At 41.6% G+C, this 21,023-nt stretch overlaps 1 protein-coding gene across 1 annotated transcript in view; it reads left to right on the top strand.

Annotated features, from left to right (window-relative positions):
* The window catches only part of LHFPL6 (LHFPL tetraspan subfamily member 6), a 227,060-nt gene that overhangs the window by 117,476 nt on the left and 88,561 nt on the right, over positions 1-21,023 (top strand). The window lies entirely within an intron of this gene.

Here is a 21,023-nt window from a genome sequence, read left to right as displayed (position 1 = left end):
GCAGCATTTCTCTTTTTTCCTTTGTATATTTAATAGATGTTTCCTTAAAAATTACTTAGAAACACCTATGAACAAATGACAAAGATCATTTATTCTGTAGCATCATCGTAGGATAACTGCTTCAGGGGCTTGGTCAGAAAACATGTTTGCTGATGGACCGTGGAGGCTTATCATTTATTATTTATTTTACAAGAGAGGCGAGTAAAAAGCGAGAGCTTTAATTACTTTGGTAAAATGCTCTCAAATGAGAAGATTCCAAATGACTGAGGGTCGCACAGTTTGTCATTGACTGAGTCTCATCTCAGCCCAGGCCATCTGATTCCAAAGCCCTGGCTCCCAACTGCTTATTTGTTGAGTTCCCTAAATAAGCACCTTTCAAGGGAGGAAAAAACCCTCTGTCTCTCATTCCTCTGTGAACTCTGTCAAGTCAGGCGCTAGGAATTAATCCTGCTTGTAAGGTGCTTCAAGTCTTCTGTGTAAGACCGGAAAGTATAAATGCAGAGAAATGCCCACCCCTGCTTTTCTCATGGCAGTTCTGGGCACGTGCTTGGTGTGTAATCAGCATTTACCAACTTGAATTTACGCTGATAGCAGGCAGAGGTGAGTCTGAATCAGATCTTCCTCTTTCCCCCTCTTCGTCTGTCTTTGGAATTGCATTTTTCTCCATCTGGGAGTGTCTAGAATTATGTTGGCAATATTTAGAGAACCTTAGGAAAAAATCAATCACTCAAATGCACAAGCATGGATACAGATATTTTATCTGAACATAGTCAGACTCCCTAAACAAGCCTCATTCCCTGGTGAAAGGGGCAGAGCTTAGGAATGGAGGGAGATGGCCTTTTTCTACTAAAGAGAGCCCCCTTTGTTTGAAAGCTTGGCATTTAAGAGGGCAATGCTTTTTCGAAGAGCATGGAGGGCTCTGGGGAAGGGCATGTACTTTCTGCCCAGCAGCACCAAAGTGTGATCACAGTCATGAACTTGAGTAGAAGCCATCAGAGAGCATGGCACTTTTCTGAGCTGTCTTCCAAACTCACACCTGCCTCTGCTGGACCATTTTTCAGTGAAAGCAGGTTGTTTCTTTCCTCTTCATGCTGATTCAAACCAGCATCCTTATAAAGGGCTGCCTCTCCTCTTTGAGGCCGCCCAGAAATTCTGCCTCTTTGACACCGGGTAGTGTAGGTTTGACCTTTACTTTTTTGGCCACAGGCGAACCTTTCACATATCTTCAGACAAGGATTTTGACTTGACTTTCCAGGTTGTCTTTTCTAGAGCATCCTTACAGACATGAGTACTTGGCTTCTGACCATTCCTTCTGGAACTGGATGTTGGGGAGAAGAGCTGCAAGATGGGGAATATGATCTGAAAACAGTGGGCCCCTGATTTTCTTTAACCTAAAGTTGCAATGATTGACTCTTGGCCCCTTGAAGACCTTGAATATGTTGGGAAAGTAGTTCTTAAATAAGGAGAGTGAGCTCTTTAGGGGTCACAGAGACAGAAAGACCCTAGAATTTTTGATTTCTCACCCATGCACTGTCCAGGAATCCCCTCACTGAATGTGTCTGTTGTCAGTGAGAGACTGGGGTACCACTAGTTGTCTCGGGTTACCCTAAAAGTTAGTATTGGGAAAGCCCTCTAAATGCTTCAGAAAGGAAGTGATTTGAAAGTGTCATTTTATGGCTGTAGTCAGTAACCTAGCGGGCATTTTCTCTTTGTGGTTTTTGATTTCTTTGAAATCCCATAAGAATAGGGAATCTCTCAGTTGATGGGGTCTTCCACAACCCTTCCTTTATTGCCATAGCAACCAGATCTGTCTTTACTACTCAAATTAGTTAATCAATCGTGGTCCCTGATTTATGCTGTTTGACAGCAACTGTCTCTGAAGATCACTGGCTCTTTGTTCTTCTTTAGCTAATAATTGCTCGTATTGGAAGACAGTCTTCTCAGATATAATATACACTGAATTATCTGAAGGACTCCTCCAGAATGTGAGCTGAGACCTCATTCCAGGATAATTAGCTCGAATAACAGTTAGGGCCATGCTTTTCCCCATCGTGTGCTATGATTAAGGGGAGAAACAAGTTCACTATTTCCAGTTCTTTGGCAGTAGGTCCTATACTTTATTTCTGTAGTGACCAAATATTTAAAACCCAAATCAAGACATTAGATCTGATAAAAGACAGTTTTTTTTTCCAGTGTTTAAATTTATATACATTCAGCCATGCAAATGTTACAGAAATAAAATTAAAGAACTGCAGATTGGGGCTTCTTTACATTTTCTAGAGCAGTTTGGTATTAAAACATTTTTTTTTTTTTTACGTCTATTCTTTCACATGGAGTCACTTACCACAGTTCATCCAAAATTAATATGAACTAATGAGGGTTAGGAGTTTATCTTCAATTTCCTTTGACTTCCATCTCTGTTTAGTTAGCTGTTTTCACTTTATTTGTCTGGGCCTAATGTCAAATGATGTTTATCCTTCGCTCTTTTATACAGTGTATGGTTGCCAGCCTTCGTTCCTCAGTCCACTGATTTACATAAAAATTACTACTGGAAAGATCTAATTGGCCCCAAAATATCCTTTCTAGTTTGAGGTAATCCACATGTTCTCACTGGTGTCTCCATGCTGTCCTGGAGATTTTTTTGTAATGCGTTACTCCGTTGAGTCCTCCTTCACTAACTGCTTCATCACCAAGCTTATGAAAAAGAAACGTGCATCACTGACCTACTTGTAAACTCACCTTTTTTTGAACATCTCCGTAATTGGTGATTCCCTTTGTGCCTGGCATACTTTACCTGTAGAGTTGGTGCCCATATGAGTTATGACTCCAGTGGCAATTCTGGAGGTGGCTTTGTCAACTGCGACACTTGAGTGCTACCTCATGACAGTGACACCTCTGTGTCCAGGCAGCACCCATGTATTAGGGGTGCTCAATTTGCATATCTAGAGAGCCTGTGGCCAGATGGGGGGAGTAGCAGACTGCTTGCAGTGTATACACTCGGCCTATCTGGGACCCATGGATCAGGATTTGTTCATTGGCCCAGTGGCCATGGGTGTGCTACATACAGGACCCCTCAGGAAACCAGTTCCTGCAAGCGAGTCCCCCACTTTAAAGAATAAGAACTCTGAGGTTCCACACTTCCCTGCCCTCCTCTCCTAATTTGCTTCAGTAAAAGTCTCTGGCTGAAATCTTCAGACCTTTCTCATCCAATGGTAGTGTTTCTCCATCTACACAGCAGCTCATGCACTGTCCTGGACACTCACCTAGAGATGAAAATACGATGACTTTGACTCGTACCCTAAATCCATATTTGTATGCAAGGTATGTGTTAATAGGAAGGTTTGGGTCAATTAGATTATTTTATATTGGGTGCTTTTTGTTAGGTTGAGTGGTTTTATAATCGATATAAGTAACCTGACAAGACTACAGCAGCTCCGTTTCCACGGATTACATCAATCCCAGTGAAATAAACGTAGCGGGATACACTATAGATCTTGCATCTCCTCCCCCAGCCCCCAGCTATGACAGTATGTAAATTACCAGTGACCAACATCCTTTTGTGGTTGGGGAGAAGTTGTTGGGTTGATAGCAGGGCGCTTGAAGTCATATGAAGTTGAAATCGTTAGGCCAGACTCATGCCAGGAGCACCCATGGAAGAAGGGCAGTGAGGCTTGGCTAATTGATTCTGTAGTCCTGTCATAGCCCAGAATCTTTTCAATCCATCACTCTTGATAGCATCTCTCAATTTGAGTTGACAATAGTGATGACACCGATTTCCTGTCACTGCTTCAGATGGCTCCATGGGTGGGGTAGAGGAAGAGTGCATTTGTGGAGGCTGTAAAGCCCTCTTGGGAGTAACTTTCCCTTCCCGAACATGCTCCTGGGCCTTTCTTAGAGAACCAGGGGGCTTTAGCCACTAATGGCTCACATTACTGCAGCCTGATTTAGCATAGTGCTTCCTTTAGGACAAGTAACCTTGATCACACCCCCAGCCCTAACCTGAAGAATGATTCCCAAACTTTCACACTGTAAACCCAATATAATAGGAAAAAAAATCAGTTTAAAAGAAGCCAAAAACCTTTCAGAGGTGACTGCCACCCTGTCCTCAGAAAACCTCAATTTCTCAGGCTTTTCGAGAGTCACAGCATGCATTGGAAAGGACACTGCTGGAACTTGAGAATCACATAGACTCTGGTTTGATTCTAGCCTCTGCCTTTCACCACTTATGAGACTTACCTGAGTTTGTATACTTACCTCTACTGTGGTGACAGTGACATCCACCCCTGCTTCCTAGAGGGAGACAGAAATGTAAAGGTTTTGCCTCGTGTGTGGCATCTATTTGCCATTTAATACAGGTTTGTTCCCTTTCTCTAAAAGCCCTTGAGTGATGTGCATCTTGATAGGGACAGGACAGTCGATTTCAGAAATATCTGTCAAGGGGAAGGATTTTAAACATATTGACAATTACGTGAGTGAGAGCAAAGGACAGATATTTTCAATTCACTCAACTTTCCCAATGACACGATGTGTAAGATAGACTAGGACACATGTAAGGGGGGAAAAGGGCAAAAATAAAGGCAACCAAAGCAAAGGGACTTTTGCTGGAATCCCAAAGGAGCTCCACCCAGGGAGCGCTGTTTTGCTGCGATGTTTTGGTCATGAATGAATCCCTGGGGGAGTGTCTCTGAGCATCATCTCCTTCCTCTGGCTGGGGCCCCATCACCCCCAGGCTTTCTGAAGAGGGAGGTAATGAGGAAAAAGGGATTGGCCGCTGAGGATCTGCCCCAACCACGGAGAATACAGGATGCATGTTCACAGAGAGAAACTGGCCTCAGGGTCCCTGAGCCTCTAAGGCAGGAAACCAGCCCAAAGCATCAGCCTTCCCTCTGCTGATCACACACCTGACAGGGAGACTGACTTCTCATAATCCTCAGATGACAGACTCAGCCACAAGTTTTCTTCCTGAAAATCCTGGTCTGCTCTTCTGTCTGTTGTTGTAAGATATTTCTAACTAAACTCTTTAAAGAATTCAAGACTTGAAAAAAAAAAAATGAATAGTTGATGACATGACCACTAGTAAGCTTTTCTTAAGAGAAGAAGGGATTCCAGCTGGATGTACCATTGCCTGCTGGTTTGAGACTTTTAAAATATTCATCTTTCAGCAGGCAGGTTTGTTTTGTTTTGTTTTTGTCTCTTTAGGGCCTCACCTGTGGCATGTGGAGATTGCCAGGCTAGGGGTCAAATCAGTGCTGCAGCTGCCAGCCTACACCACAGCCACAGCAATGCGGGATCCAAGCCGCATCTGTGACCTACACCACAGCTCACGGCAACATTGGATCCTTAACCCACTGAGCAAGGCCAGGGATTGAACCTGCATCCTCATGTATACTAGTCAGATTCATTTCCACTGAGCCACAATAGGAACTCCAAGATTTTTATCTTGGCTTTTGCAATGATTCCTCTGTCTCTACTCTTCTCTGGTTCTTTCCTTCAGTATAACTGGCAAAGGATCTGTTTTTATTTGCCTTCTGAGCATAGACTAGAGCCTTAGCATCTCCAAATACAAACCTCAACTATAAGGAAGAACTTGCCCGAAGGACAGTGACTTGTCATGATGTTCAAGTTCTCCAGATGGGCTGTTGACTGTGAGGCTCTGCTCCCTGCAACTGGTCTTTGTACATGTAGCCATAAACACATACAGATGAGGACATTTGATTTTAAAGCATTGGCAGGACCATAATGAGAGTCTCCCCAACCCCCATTAATATTTCCAAAGAGCAAACTAAATGTCTCTTCTAAGGGGACTGACTCCTACGTAGAGCATCTGTTAGGAGTTTAAATCACTTAAGAGCATGACTCTCAAAATAACCAACACTGTTTGCATTTGTTTTGCCATCAAATACTGTTAAGTGCCTGCAAACGTTGTCCTCAGCTCCATCCCTAGGAACTTACAAGAATCAGCTATGGTTCTTTGAGAAATTATCATTTAGAACTGCTGAGAGATGCTGGGACTCTTTGTGTTGCTTTCTCTTCTGCAAGGTGAATCCAGCATGCATGATATTTTGCAATGCTGCACTTTTTATATTTGCACCAGGGTTCTTGTTCAAGCATCTCCTATTGAGCCATCACTGGAAAGCCTGAGGAGAAGCTAGAAAAATAATGAGGCAAGCAGGAATGTGATTTCTCCCAAAGGAAGGGGTGGAAGGTGCTTGTCAAGTCGATTGGAGATCTTTTCATAGTCTGACTTTAGATAATCAGCCATTGGATTTTTGAGCCTTGACTTGTGTGAAGGTGGCTGTGAGCCTTGCTCTTTCTCTTCTTTCTTTTCTTTTTGGTTGCACCTGGAGCACATGGAAATTCTTCAGCTGGGGATTGAATCTGAGCCACAGCTGCAACCACAGTGCAACAGCTGTGGCAGTGCCCGATCCTTGACCCACTGCATTGGGTCAGAGATGGAACCTGCACCTTAGCAGCCACATGAGCCATTGAGACACTGCCAGATCCTTAATCTGCTATGGCACGGCAGGAACTCCTGCTCTATCTTGAGCCTACCATGTCTTCCAGGGTTTTTTTTTTTTGGGTGTGTAGGCTACCAGGCATCCCTGTGGGATTTTGAGTTGAAATGCCTGGTTCTGAAATGTTTGCAGAAATCAATTAGTCATAGTATGAAAAGAGAAATTTCAGTAGATGCTCAAGGGATTCATTGAATAGCATAAAAGAAGTTAAGAAGAGGAGGGATTAAGACATACAAAGGCATATTATCTTTTTTAAAAAAGATTCTGTTATACTGCCTTCTTTCTGATAATTGTAGGAATCTGAAAGCGTGGAAAGGTATGCTGGTGTGCCCGTACCAGTTAGTGTGTTTTCAGCCCGCCTTTGAATGAGTCCTTGCACATCAAATTCAGTGCTTAGGAGGCACATTTTTCTGAAAGTATTTCTGTTTGGGGTTGTTGGAACTTTTGTTGTTGCCACAAATGATTATCCTTACATTCACAAGATCACTGTCTGCAGCCTCTGCTCTGAAGGAGCCTCGGGCTGTCTTGTCAGGCTGAGTCTTTAAATTCCAAACTGAATAGTGAAGACATGACATTTAGGAAATGGGGAGATAAATAATTGCATAGAACTAGAAAAATGCTGTATCCAGAGAGGCTTAATTCCAAAGGGAAATCTTGTTTTTATACTTCAAAAGATGAATCTGGGAGGACGGGACGGTCAATAGTTGTTTCTCCTTAATGTTCAACCACTGAAAGTGACAGATGAATTCACTGTCTGCAAGCCCATCCAAACCCTGAGCAGAATTGAACCCCTCATGGGTTTGTGTGCCCAGAAGCTGGCTCAGTGGTCAGCACAGCATCTGTTCCCAATATTTGTTGGAAGGGAGCATAAATGGAGAAGGAGAGAGGGAGGAAGAAAAAGCCAGGAGGAAAAGATTGAGGGAAAAAAGGAATAAAGGAAGGGGTAAGGAAGAAAGAGAGTAATAAATGGAACCGCAAGGAGATTGCTCTCTGTGAACACACACAGACACATATGCACACACATGCACACATGTACACACACATGCACGCAGTAAAGTTAAGGGACTGGTCCAAATCAAACAATTGCTGACAATTCTGGAACCAGAATACAGGTCTGTCTTTATAATTTGTTTTCTTCTTGTCCTTCTGCTTCACAGTGGGAAATCACTTCATAAGCATTTTGAAATGAAGTATAAATAAAATAATGGATACCGTAAAATGTCCTTGGAAGAGAAATCTTGTCTCACATTGAGTTATTTAAGTTTAAAGAGCCAAAGATTTGTGAAAGGCCTCAGGAAGGTTACATTCCATAGAAGAAGGGGGAGAAAATAATCTGGGGAGAACATCTGGAAAGAAATTCTTCAAGTGATTTCTCTGGTATTTCCTTAACATATTTTTAATTTTACTCCAGAATAATTCAGCGGCAGACTCCTATGTGGCAGTGGCATCCAGAGCCGGACTGCTCCACCCTTCTTCACTTCATTTCTCTCCTTCCTTCGAGGTAGTTTCTGTATCTTCTTTCTTTATGCATTCGAGTGGGTTTCCAACTCTGCTCACTTTTTGTTTACCTCGATATGCATCGTCGTAGCCCATAGTTTCTTTTGTTCTGTTCCCTTGACACCATTCAGCTCTTCCTCTGCTTTTCCCTTCACCTCTTTCCACCTGGTACTTTTGGCTGCTCAATTCCTCATCTGTTCTCTCTCCTCTTGGCACTGCTCTCTCCCCTCCATCCTGTCCCCCTCCCACCCTCTGCTCCCCACTTCTCCAAGGTTTGCTAATGCAGACTGTCCATGGAAGTCTGTCATAGGGCTGGGCTCTTTCTCTATCATATAATGTAATGTACCCAGAAATGGCTGTTCCTCCTGGGTTCTCCCCACCCCCATGAATGTTTTTTTTCCTGTAAAACATAATGCTACTGGATAATATTCATAGTGCTGGAAGGTAGTTTGCTTGGGCTGGGCTTGACATCTTAGGACCTGGATTCCTGATTACCCTCTTCTCAACATGTTAACTTCACCATGTTCTTCTGCAGTAGTTTTTCCTGGGACTGTGTCCTTTTCTTTACTGAAAGACAATGGATAAAGACAAGTATTTATTTAATTTTTAAACGCTATTTATTAATGTATTTCATACAGTCGAATTCACCCATTTTGAGGGTACGGCGTGGTGAATTTTGGAAACATACAACATGGATGTAGATGTTCACCTCCCTCCCCAATTCTTTACGTCTGTGAGCACATTCTGAAGTCTTTGGACAGATAATGTCATGTGTGGGAATACACTGATCCCTTGATGTCCCCAAGTTATCAAAAATGAAAATTTGTATTTTTCCTCTCCAAGATCAACTTTCTGTAGATTTGGGGGTCAGGTCAATTGCTTTAGTAATCATTTTCTAGACAGCCCTCTGAACTTTGGAACGATAAGTTTTCTCCAAAAGGGCACAGTTTTTTAGCCACTCTGAAAGTTACCCACAGGAATATTTGGCTCAGGCTGAATAATAAGAACTTTGAAAGAAGCTGACACTTGTGTAGAGGTGAATCCAACTCTGTTAGCCGTGGCTTTTGCCCTCGAGAAGCTCGTACCTCTTGCTAGCTAATGGGCTGTTCTCATCTCGTTGTTAACCATCTGAGCAGTAATGCATTACAGCTTTTACCACATTTAGCCTCTGGCGATCAAAACTCCACCATCAGTTACCTTGAATACATGTGGGTTTTTTGGTAGAGAGTCTAGGAGATGATCTCGACCCTATCCCTGTTTTTTAGAGGCGTGAGTGGGTGCACACCCACATCTCATGGCTGCTCATAAGTGTAATCCACTATCTAAGATTATTTTGGTTTTCAGATGTGTTTTGTTCATTTAAGCAACCACATTGGTTGTGTGGTTTTAATGAGGTTAGGAAAAAGCCACTTCTGTTTTCTACTCTCTCACATGGTAATCTTATTTGCCACTGATGACTAGAGCTGAGGAAGTAAACGCTTCGTAACATTTGATAAATACGTTACATCTACCATGAGAAGTAATGAGAGACTTGAAAGCCATGTTCCCTAGTGAAATAAAATCAGGTTATTGTTCTCATAAACCATTTCTCTTCCTTAGGCTTCTGAGCAGGAGTCATTGCTGCTGTGACTAGCCTGTCTACCCTGTCTGGAACGAATGAGACTCTTGGAATTATTTAAAATAATGGTTATTATTTTTAACAAAATAGAAAATGGGCTTTGTCGTCCAAATGATTTAATTAATTCCGCAGTGAAACTGTCAGTGGTATATGTGACAACAAAGGCTCACTTTTTCTTCCTTGATGAGAGCAGAGGATGTCTTTAGATTCAGTTTTTTCAGAGTATGCTATGGAAATTTCAACTTCTCCATTTCCTGTATTCTTTAATGACTCACCCAGGTTGTGGCCACTGTAGGTGGAGAATTGGGTGTCCTCTGGCAGCTCAGTGAAGTTTATGAAATGATTTAGATATTAAAAACAAGCTCATGGTTACCAAAGGGGAGGGTATGGATTGAGAGGCTGGAATTGGCATATCCATACATACACATATGCAAAAATTGGTATCGATAACAAGGACCTACCATATACCTCTGGGGAACCTATTCAGTGCTCTGATAGCCTATGTGGGGAAAGAATCTGAAAAAGAATGGATATATATGTATATATATGGTTGATTCACTTTGCTGTACACCTGAAACGAACACAACAGTGTTAAGTCACCTATACTCCAATAAAATTTATAGAACAAACAAACCCTTAAGACTGCTTGACTTTTACCAACAGACTCTCCAAAATGACCACAATGAGAAGAAAAAAGTGAAGGGCACTCTCTAGTAATCCAATGATAACATTTATTTTTCCAAATGAGTTAAAATGCCAGCAGTTATATGCTTTGTGACCTTTGGATGAAAACATTGTATCTCCAGTCTTTAAACAGTATCACTAGGAAGCCAAAGTGATGAATATGTATAATAATACATTCACTCTTGCTACAAAAAGCGACTCTTTAAAAGATCAGTGTTAATCAGGTGCTCACATGGAATTTCAGAAAGAAGAACTGAAATCTTATCCATAAAGTGAACTTGACTCTTAGCCAAGCACCCGTAGATTACAACTCTTAAGAACATGTTATCGAGAGAAGAAATGGAGTGTCACCAATCCAGAAGACCACAGGGTATTGGATTATGTCTTGGTATAAAGCTGTAGGTTTCAGGAACCTTGGTTTCATTTTTCTGGGTGCAGAGGTATAATAATTTACAGCAGAGCCTCATTAGAAGGCTCCAATAGTTTGAGATCTCATGTTCTTCAAATTCTCAATTTTACATCAGGCTTTAATTATCCACAGGGATGGAGGGAAACTGGGGTGGGCCATTCAAAGCAGCGGATAATTCCAAAATCAATTGCATTTGCCTGGGAGAAGTAGTAACAGAGCTCAATTAGAATACATCTAGGCAAACACTCACAGACACTCCAAACCTCTGGCTCAGGTCTTTGGCCTTTTTCCATTCCTCACTGGTGATTGACAGTCCAGTGCATTTAAAAGAAGTTTAGGTTCTCCTTTTCTTTAGATATATCATGCACGTGACTTTGTTGTGTTCTTTCTCCACTTACGGTGAAGGCTTTACAGTCATCCATCCATCGCCATCTATTGAATTAAAGAATCAGTGAATAGACAGCATCCCCAGGGAAGGCAAGGGACTCATTTCAGATCAGGTAACTAGTGATGAAAGTGGCGTAGAAACTCTCCATCACTAACCGTATGCCTTGATTTTCATTTAATGTCTTTCTACATCAGTTTGTACTTGCCTTGCCAATGCCATGTATTTGCATGAAAATTAAATAAAATTGTTAATATGATTAAAAAATTATGAAACATGTTTTTACAGTGTAAGTAAAATTAGAAAATAATTTTTATTATTCGCTGAAAAAGCAGATTTAAAAATTGCTTTTCAAGATAAAGGATTCTCTATTTCTATTTTTTTATTTTTAAATAAATTTTCTTTTTTCTTTTTTTTTTTTTTTTCTGTCTTTTTGCTATTTCTTTGGGCTGCTCCCATGGCATATGGAGGTTCCCAGGCTAGGGGTCGAATATGAGCTGTAGCCACTGGCCTACGCCAGAGCCACAGCAACGCGGGATCCGAGCCGCGTCTGCAACCTACACCACAGCTCACGGCAACGCCGGATCCTTAACCCACTGAGCAAGGGCAGGGATCGAACCCGCAACCTCATGGTTCCTAGTCGGATTCGTTAACCACTGTGCCATGACGGGAACTCCTAAATAAATTTTCATTGGCATATAGTTGACTTAGAAAGTTGTGTTTGTTTTAGGTATATGCATATAGCAGAGTAAATCAGTTACATGTATACATATAAGGGATTCTGCATTTTTAAATGAAAGGCACTGCATGGGTTTAAATGCACATCAGGATATATTTTCAGGCTTACAATACAAATTCTACAGAAGCCTAAAATTGATGTAGCTTAATCAATCTTTCTTCTTTAGCCTGCCTTTTTACTGCACTCATGTCCATGCAATGATAGGTTGCTTAGATTTTTTTTTTTTTTTTTTTTTTAAGAAACCAGCCTTGTCTTTAGCTATAAGTACAGTGTTAGCACTGAAACCTACTTCTTCAAGCAAAGCCAGTGGAAAGATATCCTATCAGGTAGAAGAATGACCTGTCCCCCAGGGTAAAGTCAAAAAAAAGAATGGCCTTGGATGTTCCTCTGTCGAGTGGACCTAGGCGAGTGAAGGCAGTGGCTTCTTTTCCTAGGTGTCCAGAAACATCTTTCGAAAGGTCAGGATTCCAGGCGGGCTTCTTTGTTGCTCGCCTCACTGTTTTCCCCAGGCTGCCTTTGGCGCGTGCATCGACTGCCTTTCTGCAGAGCAGCAAAAAGGCTACACCCTCTGGGGGGAGGAAACTGGGACAGATGGACAAAGCCAGAGGGTGGATCTGAACGACAGAGCAGAGGGCTAGCTAGGTGGGGGGGCACTGTGAGAGAAAAGGACTGGGATGGCCTCTGTTGTAATCGAATGGCCTTTCCATTTAGAAATATTGATGGATATCTCTGTTTTGGGTTTTTTTTTTTAACTTATCCTGCAGTCATGCACTGGCCATTATTCCTGCTGCTCTTCCTTTAGCTGGAATTACCGTCTCCAGCCTCTTAACTGCAGTACTTGGGGGAGACTGAAAGAGGTGGTGGGAGATGGCCAGGTCTGGGTGGCATCGCGACAGGCCACATCAGAGCTTCCTGCAAAGTTCTTATGCGGCCCCACGTTCCACCAGACGTGAGTGAGAGGTAATACTGGTGTTTGTAAAGAAATGGGGGGGTCTCCCTCACCCCTCGACTTTAGATGTTAACACATTGTTGTAATGTTGGCAAGGGCGGTTTTGTGTTTGCATTAACCGAAAGCTATGGCCCCTCACTCTTCTCTAAAGTGAAGGCTGTCTTTCTGAACTCAATGATGCGCACGAAAACCTGGGCTAAATGGCTTGGTGTGGAAGAGTTTCTCTTTGAAGGGCAAACCTTTAATCTATTCAGTTTGACGAGTACTAGATAATCTGCGTGGCTGAAGATTGTTTTTCAGGGCCACTCACTGTTGATTTTTTTTTTTTTTCTGTGAAGCTTTCTCTGGATTAAACCTCAAGTATCCTGTGGATTGCCTCCCTTCCATCTGCAGCCTGGCGGGGAGTGGGACCAGCTGGTGTAATTCTATCGACCTCTTTTACACTCTCTGTTTTACACTGTTGGTTTTTTTTTTTTTTTTAAACTCAGTGTAGCTGTCATAATGTATTTTGTGTAGAAAGCTTTTGTTCCTTTAATGTGCAGGTCCTCTTGGGGCTCTATGAAGTCCATGTCCATTCAGTTCATGGCCCTGATCCAAAAATATTTCTTAATCCATCTATTCTCAAGAGAGAGCAATACACATGAACACGCAGACACACAGGCACACACATGGTTCCTCTAGTTTTGGGCTTCAGCTTTCTGTAGTTTTATGGCTGTGCTTAGATAGGATTTTTCTTCCAAAATTTAATAGGAGTGTTTCAATATACTTGAATCTTTAGAAATGTTAGTGAAGGGTGTAACTTGATGAAGCTAAAAACAAATAAGAACACAAAACCTATTTGGCTTAAATTTACTTCATGAGACTTATTGAAAACAGAACATTAGCAGTAGAGACACATACTAATACAGCATGTAAAAAAATTAAGTTACCATTATAATGACATGCTTGGTTGTAAACAGCTTTATGTACTTTTGAAATGTACTACTTTAATCTTCTGAATAACATACATTTCAGCAGAAAACCATTCCATGTAATAGTCTATGAATAGACAAATATCTGGTATAGTGACGTCTTTTAAGCACTTTTCTCTCCTTGGTGAGATTATGTAATATGTTGAATGCAGGTTGGTTTTTAGAAAAGATAATCAGTTATTATAAACCTTGGATCTTCATACATCAAAAGCATACGCCAAGCTTGAAAAGGTATTTACTCATAATAGAATCATAATGCCATTTGATGTTTTTCTTTTTTTCATTGTTAATCAGCCAATATAATGCAAGAAGAACATGGACTTTGGAGTAAGTCAGTTTTATTTTTACATCCAGACTCTGGCCCCATCACTCTAAATGTGGGCCAAGTTATCTAGCCCAGCTTTCTCCTTGATCAAGGGACATAGCAAGATCTGTCTTTCTTGCTATTTTTTTTTCTTTTTTTTTTTGGTCTTTTTGCTATTTCTTTGGGCCGCTTCTGCGGCATATGGAGGTTCCCAGGCTAGGGGTCGAATCGGAGCTGTAGCCACCGGCCTACGCCAGAGCCACAGCAACGCGGGATCCGAGCCGCGTCTGCAACCTACACCAGAGCTCACGGCAACGCCGGATCGTTAACCCACTGAGCAAGGGCAGGGACCGAACCCGCAACCTCATGGTTCCTAGTCGGATTCGTTAACCACTGCGCCACGACGGGAACTCCTCTCGCTATTTTGATTATTGGAAATAATGTATGGAAAAAGCCTAGCACTGTATCTGGGACTTAATCCATAACCAGTAAGTTAAGATTTGCCTTCTTTTTGTTACTACTTCCATATTCCAGACACTAGGCCAAATTTCAGAAGTACATGACTAAGAGAAAATTGATTGCAGGCAATTATCAGCTTGAAGTTCTTAGCCTCTAAGCATCTCTCTTGATAAATAGATGGAAACCCACCCATGCACACACACACACACACACACACACATACGCGTAGACATTATTTTAAGCCTTTTAAATGAATACCTTTCTAAAATGAATTAGTACCTTCATGACTTGTTAAATGAACTAACCAAACAAAATATGAACTTTTCTGGATGAATCATATACCAGAATGACTGTAATTTTTCTGCTATGCATGTAATACCAGGACGTGCTGAGCTGTGTTTAGTCTTACTTTCTCTTCTTAGACTACTGTGCTTTTTTAAGCTTTTGTCCAGGTTTTTTTTTTTTTTTTTTTTTTTTTTTTTTTTTTTTTTTGAGGTGAGGGGGCAGGTTTGTCAATTTTTTAGTGGATGTTCTCTACTCTCTACTATTCTGCTCATTGTGTCTCTCTGTTCTCATAAAACCTATAGCAAGTCATAACCTCTCTTACTTATGACGTCTAATATTCTTTGGGCTTAGAAATTAAGTCACCAAGCACATCGTATTTTTAGGTCAAGAGTAAAAGCAACTAATCCATAAAGTTGATGGTATAAGAGTCTATCCTTCAAGGCACAGTTGAGAATTTTGTTGCTCAAATTTTGTGATTTGATTCATTGCTTTTCAGTTATGTTCTAAAAATGGGAGGTTGCCAGATAAATATTTGTGGATAAGTGAGAGGTCACAGTAAGAAAACAGGGGTGGTAAGTCTGATGATAAAATTATTCTGTTTTCATTGGAAATTCCTTTTGTTTCTTTCACCTCAGGGTCATTGAACCTTTAGCCATTTGTCTTGGGTAGACTTGGCAATTAAATCACAGATACAGTTCTCATCTCTTGGTTGGCGTGATCCCATTTAGATTTCAGTGTCGCTTCTAGTGGCGTCTACAGTAATGAAAGCTTAGCTGCTTGGATAGTTCGATCATTATCTGTGTATCCCTCATATATTCTATTCTGAAAACAAGCTTCATCATGTGAATTAAAGATAAGGCAGTATGTTGCATACATTTAGGCTCACTTTTAATTCTTGGCCGTGAAGTGAATATTAAATATTCCCCAGACATGTTATTTATAAATAGGAAAACGCTAATACATTTGTAAATAATGTTGTAGGAAGATCGTTTGTCCTTACAACCTTGAAAAAAATCCTTTTCCTATCAACATTACTTTTCCATTATTCCTCATACCACGTCCGTTTACACTCCTGACCATGATGGATCGGGGACTGTGTGTGGTAGCTGTAGCCCTTTATGTAAGTAAACATTTCTTTATTAACTCACCTGATTTAAAATTAGGTGTTACTGTTTTCTCGGGCTTGCCATTAAAGTCCGTTTCAAATATGTATGGGTTCATGCATATTTAAGTGGAACTATCATGAACTGTACTAAGGAATATCAGTGATCCTTTGGTCTGGAAGCTCAGTTTCCAGTGGATTTGGACTTCCGTTTCTACAAGAGGTGGAAGCATCCACTGCCACCGAAAAGCTTCTCCTCTGACTGTGAGATAAGTGGCAGCTTCCTTGGCTCTATCAAGGCTGCAAACTGGAAATAAGACTCCATTTTTGCATCCACAGGGTTGAGGCCATTTGAGGAGGTGTGATGGCTTTGGGATAATGTCTCCCAGATCAGATGGCCCCTGATGCATCTGCTCACATGGTTTTGCCAATTGGCCAAGTTCCCCTCAATCTCCTTTCCTTGCAAATCTAATCCTATTAGTTTGTGAGGGTTTTTCCCCCTTTAAAAAACAGAGCATCACTCTTCTTTTTTTTTTGTCCTGAAAGAAACTCATGAAGGAATTTATGATCATCTTCCAGTAAATGATTTCTGATCCAGGCAGTTTAAATGTTTCCCAGTGATTTTGTCGGATTAACAGCAGAAAATCAGAATCCAGCACCTTTCTGGATTTAGACTTCTGTCATGAATGATGGTTTGACCAACCAAGAACTCCATGAAAACGAATTACAGCCATGTGATTTTTTTCTTAATAGGGCTTTTTCATATCTAAATCTAGAGCAGCCACCAGACATCATGACAGGATTTTTTAACATAAAGTTGTACAGTGTTTACAGAAAATAAAAGTAGAGATGTTGGAGCAAATGATGAATTTCTAGTGTGTGTAATGCCTGGTCTTACTTTTCATAATTACAGAATTTAGCCAGTGTGCCAGATTCTTTAGCTGACATTGTACCTGCTTGCAAGTACACTTCTCGATTTTACACGTTTGCCTTGTTTTTCTGTACAATGAATAAATGTGTATAATGCAATATGTGTGAAGCTTTAGAAGCATCTGAACTCAGAATATTATGTTACAATGTTTAAGATCGAAAGCCAGCCGTTGAAAGCCTGTTTAACTCAAAATATACCCTGAATAACAGCTTTATCAAACTTAGTCATCTTTGGAGAACACTGTTTCTAGGAAAAGACAGAAATCTAAATTAAATGCAACCAACAAGTCTACTCTCACCAGAACCCTGTAGCTTTGAGATCTGTGCCTTCCTACTGCTCGCGGGATGTGGGAAAGGCACCCCCAAGGGGAATGGGTGGTTGCTGTGGCCCAGGGCTTGGCTACAGCGGAGGAGATGAGGAGGTTGGGAAGAAGGTGGTAGGAGGAATGACAGTGAAGATAAGGGGAAGAAGTCAGGGGGTTGGACGGAGGGAGGAGGAACAGAAGAGCAGCCTAGATGAGTTCCCTTCCCCTTCTTGCTTCCTCCCCCCTTAGCCTTTCTGTTTCTCACTTTCCAACCCTTTCAACTCATATCGAGTATTTAGGGAACACAGAGAAGGGCGGTGGCCCACATACTGTACAGACAGGGAATGCAACTCTTTGTCTTGCCTCCTTCTCTTTCCCTCTACTGCTTTGTAAGAACCTAGCCCTTAAGCAACTTTGGTTCAAGTGAGAAGTGGTCGGAGGCACTGAGCCTGGTGTGAATGGGCTGCACATGCTGATGAGGAGGCCTGAGTGAAGCCCAGTAACAGCAGACTGGGGAAGGGGAGTCCTTTGCAGACCTAGTGTCATGTATGTGCTGCTGTTGCTTCTCATCTAGGACACACCGTCTTTCCAGGGATGCTCCCAACTCAAGAATTGAAGGTCTCGTGTTGCCTCTGGGGAAGAGTAATGAATCTGATGAAAAATTGATTCTTTTAAAGACCCTGATTGTTAGGTTAGATATATCATCTTCAAAGAGAAGGAAAAAAATAAAAAAGGATATAGCAAAGCATAGGCATTAGTATTGTGAGAGAATGTCAGCATAAGATGATAATTTCCCTATACTTGCACGTGTTTGGGGATACTCAGAAGGCCTGCCATGTGCTAAACCAGGGCACACACACCATCAGGGCATACTAACTCTGTGCACCTAGAAAGGGTCAGCTCAGATTTGTGGTTTGAGAGGATTTGCTCACTTAATAGTCTGTGTCTAATTAACTGAATCTTTTAGCAATCAGCCCTCAAGAGCTTAAGGTCAAGGGTTTAGTTTCCCTGTGGACCAGTTGCTCTTCTCTGTTTCATGGTCATTGATTACATGCCTAATCCCCACTCAGGTGACTTGCAAAATTATGCTTTTGATTATGGAGGATTGGGCATGAAAGAGTCAAAGCCAAGCCGTTACCAGAGCAAACGTATTGCGTAGAATTGGCAGGTCAAAATGGTGCTTTGGTTATGATAGTCATGTTTGCTGCTGGACAGGACCTGAATGAAAATCCTGGCTTTGCCACTCTACTAGAGGTACTTTGGGCAAGATGTTTCTCATGCCACTTGCACTCTGGAGCCTTCGACCAGGAGAGCTTGCCTGGGAGGGCAATTTGTTCTGTGATTTCATTTATTTAATAGCACCTCTAAACTAAGTGGTTCTGAGTGCTGGGAGTTATATAGCCCAGGGAGAGGATGGGAGGCTCACTGAAATGTACACAAAGATAAATAGGCCTATTCTGTTCGAGGAAATTACACCGATGGGCTTAGCATTGACTCTGGACCTCCATATTTCTTCCACTTTATCAGGGCCTTCCGCTTTGTTCTCGTCCCAAAGTCATTTTCAAGTTTGTGCTCCTGAGTAACTACCAGCTCATTGCCTTATTTGCAGATGTGCTCATCTCCTAGGAGAGGGTTGGAAATAATAGGGACCATAAAGAGGACGCGGTATACAAATTATAAGTAAGATCAATAAAAATATGATGGAATGATGTTTTTTAATTCTCCTGCTAAGATTATTAGCTCTTTTTTTGGTAGAGAGAAAAATGCAAATGGGATGCTAATTATGAAGATCCATCTGTTACACTTAAAGTACCATAGAGGAAAGCCTAAATTTAAAGCTGTTCTGCAATACTTTGCCATCTTCGAAGACGCATTTTGGAGAAGCTCTTTCCATTTCAAATGAGCTTTGATGTCCTCTAGAGTAGCAGGGCTTCCTGAAGGACTCTGAGCTGCCATTTGAAGAGGCTAGTGATTCTAACTGCACCACTTTCTGTTTGTTTTATGCTGTAGCAAATTCATGGGCTGTACCAAATACCTACTTACACGACCGTTGAATAACTCTTCGGCAAGGGCAGTCAAGTAAGACGCGAAAAGCAAGCATTCGGGAACTCCCAACTCCTGAGTACTTAGATTGTCTCTTTTAATGCCCCATCGGGCAGGGAGTCCAAAGAACACTTACATATGAACGGTTGTTGAAATCCTCTCTGCACTAAGACTGGCCGCTTTCCTGATGGGGAACTAATTGACCTCTCTCACTTTACGTTTTAATTTGTAAAATTAGAAAAGTTGTTTTCAGCAGGTCCCTACAGAGTTCTGAGTGAAAGGGCATCTCTGAGTATGTCCCCTAGCCCATTCCCATAATTCATTTTCATTATGTGATGTGACAGCATCAGGCCTAGAGGCAGAGCTTTGTAAGTTAGTGAAGTAGCAGTGCCAGTGGAAGACACTGGAAATGCTGAGCCATTTAAACGAGGTAAGAAAGAGCGCGGCAGTTTGGGACCTGAACCTTGGGGCCGTGATTGAGGATAGAAGCCTGAGGAGTGAGACCCTGAGTTGCTTTCATGATAAAAGTCAAGGAGGGACTTTTCCGCAGGAGACTGGTCAGTCTTGCCAAAGATGCGGAGACATCCAGGAGGGCGACAAGACAAAGATTCACGATGATGGGAAAGAAATTGCAAAGAGAATGTCAGAGCTTGAAGAAAGCTCTGAGATGTCTAACCTTCTCAATGCCGCTCACATATTGGGCAACTGAGATCAGGAAAGAGAAAGGCACTTGGGCCCTTTCGGCCACTTTGAGAGACTTGGCTCCATCCAGCTCAAGACAGTGACAAACTTTTTAGGGCTGGTGCTTGAAAGATGCTTTTCAAGGAGATATGATGTATTGAATATGTGGCGATTGATATATTCAGAATAGAGGTTTTTGCTTTCTTTGTCCTTTTCATGGTGGTAGCAGGGGTGAACTTTTGAGAAGGTGCCAAATATCTGTAAGAACATGTATCTGCCCCTTTGAGAATTTCTGTAGAATTCAATCCATTATTTTAAAATTCTGTTATTTTAAACTAAGTTTTTCTACCAACCAGCCCCAGCTTGGAGCTTGACACAATAATTGGACTGGCTATTCTACAATTCTCTTAAAGATAACTTTTAAGGTTATTTTTATTTTATAAAGTTTTTTCCTCTCCTTTTTTCCTTTTTTATTTTATTTTTATTACAATATAATTGATTTACAGTGTTGTGTCAGTTTCTGCTGTACAGCATAGTGACCCAGTCATATATATATTTATTTTTTTTCTCATACTATCTTCCTTCTATATCTATCCCAAGTGATTGGCTATAGTTCCCTGTGCTGTACAGTAGGACTCCATTGCTTATCCATTCTTTTTTCTTTTTTGTCTTTTTAGGGCCACACCTGCAGCATATGGAGGTTCCCAGGCTAGGGGTCGATTCAGAGCTGTAGCTCCCGGCCTATACCATAGCCACAGCAATGGGGGGATCCAAGCCTAATCTGCAACCTACACCACAGCTCATGGCAACACCAGGTCCTTAACCCACTGAGCGAGGTCAGGGATCAAACCTGTGTCCTCATGGATACTAGTCAGATTCGTTTCTGCTGAGCCACAACAGGAACTCCTGTTCTAGACATTTTTCATATCTCAGTGGCTGTGGTGGTCTTGGGTCATTTTTTAGGCTCGTGTACCTGTTGGTTAAGTGAAAGCCTGATAAGCAATGCATTTAATCAAGCAGCTATCAAGAGCCAAGAAGGGGTGTAACTGGAGATTGTAACTAAAATTAAAGAAAGAGCCCAGGTATTTGGCCTCTCTCTTAGAAAGAAGAGTATGTAATGTACTCCCCAAAGCTCTGGCTTTAGTCA

This window comes from Sus scrofa, chromosome 11 (assembly GCF_054392235.1).
Source record: "Sus scrofa isolate SSC_HxYL_T2T_F1_AM1 chromosome 11, Sscrofa_HxYL_maternal_Yorkshire_Landrace_v2.0, whole genome shotgun sequence".
NCBI classification, from domain to species: Eukaryota; Metazoa; Chordata; class Mammalia; order Artiodactyla; family Suidae; genus Sus; species Sus scrofa.
Note: the sequence above shows the minus strand (reverse complement) of the source record. Positions and strands in the feature narration are given on the sequence as shown.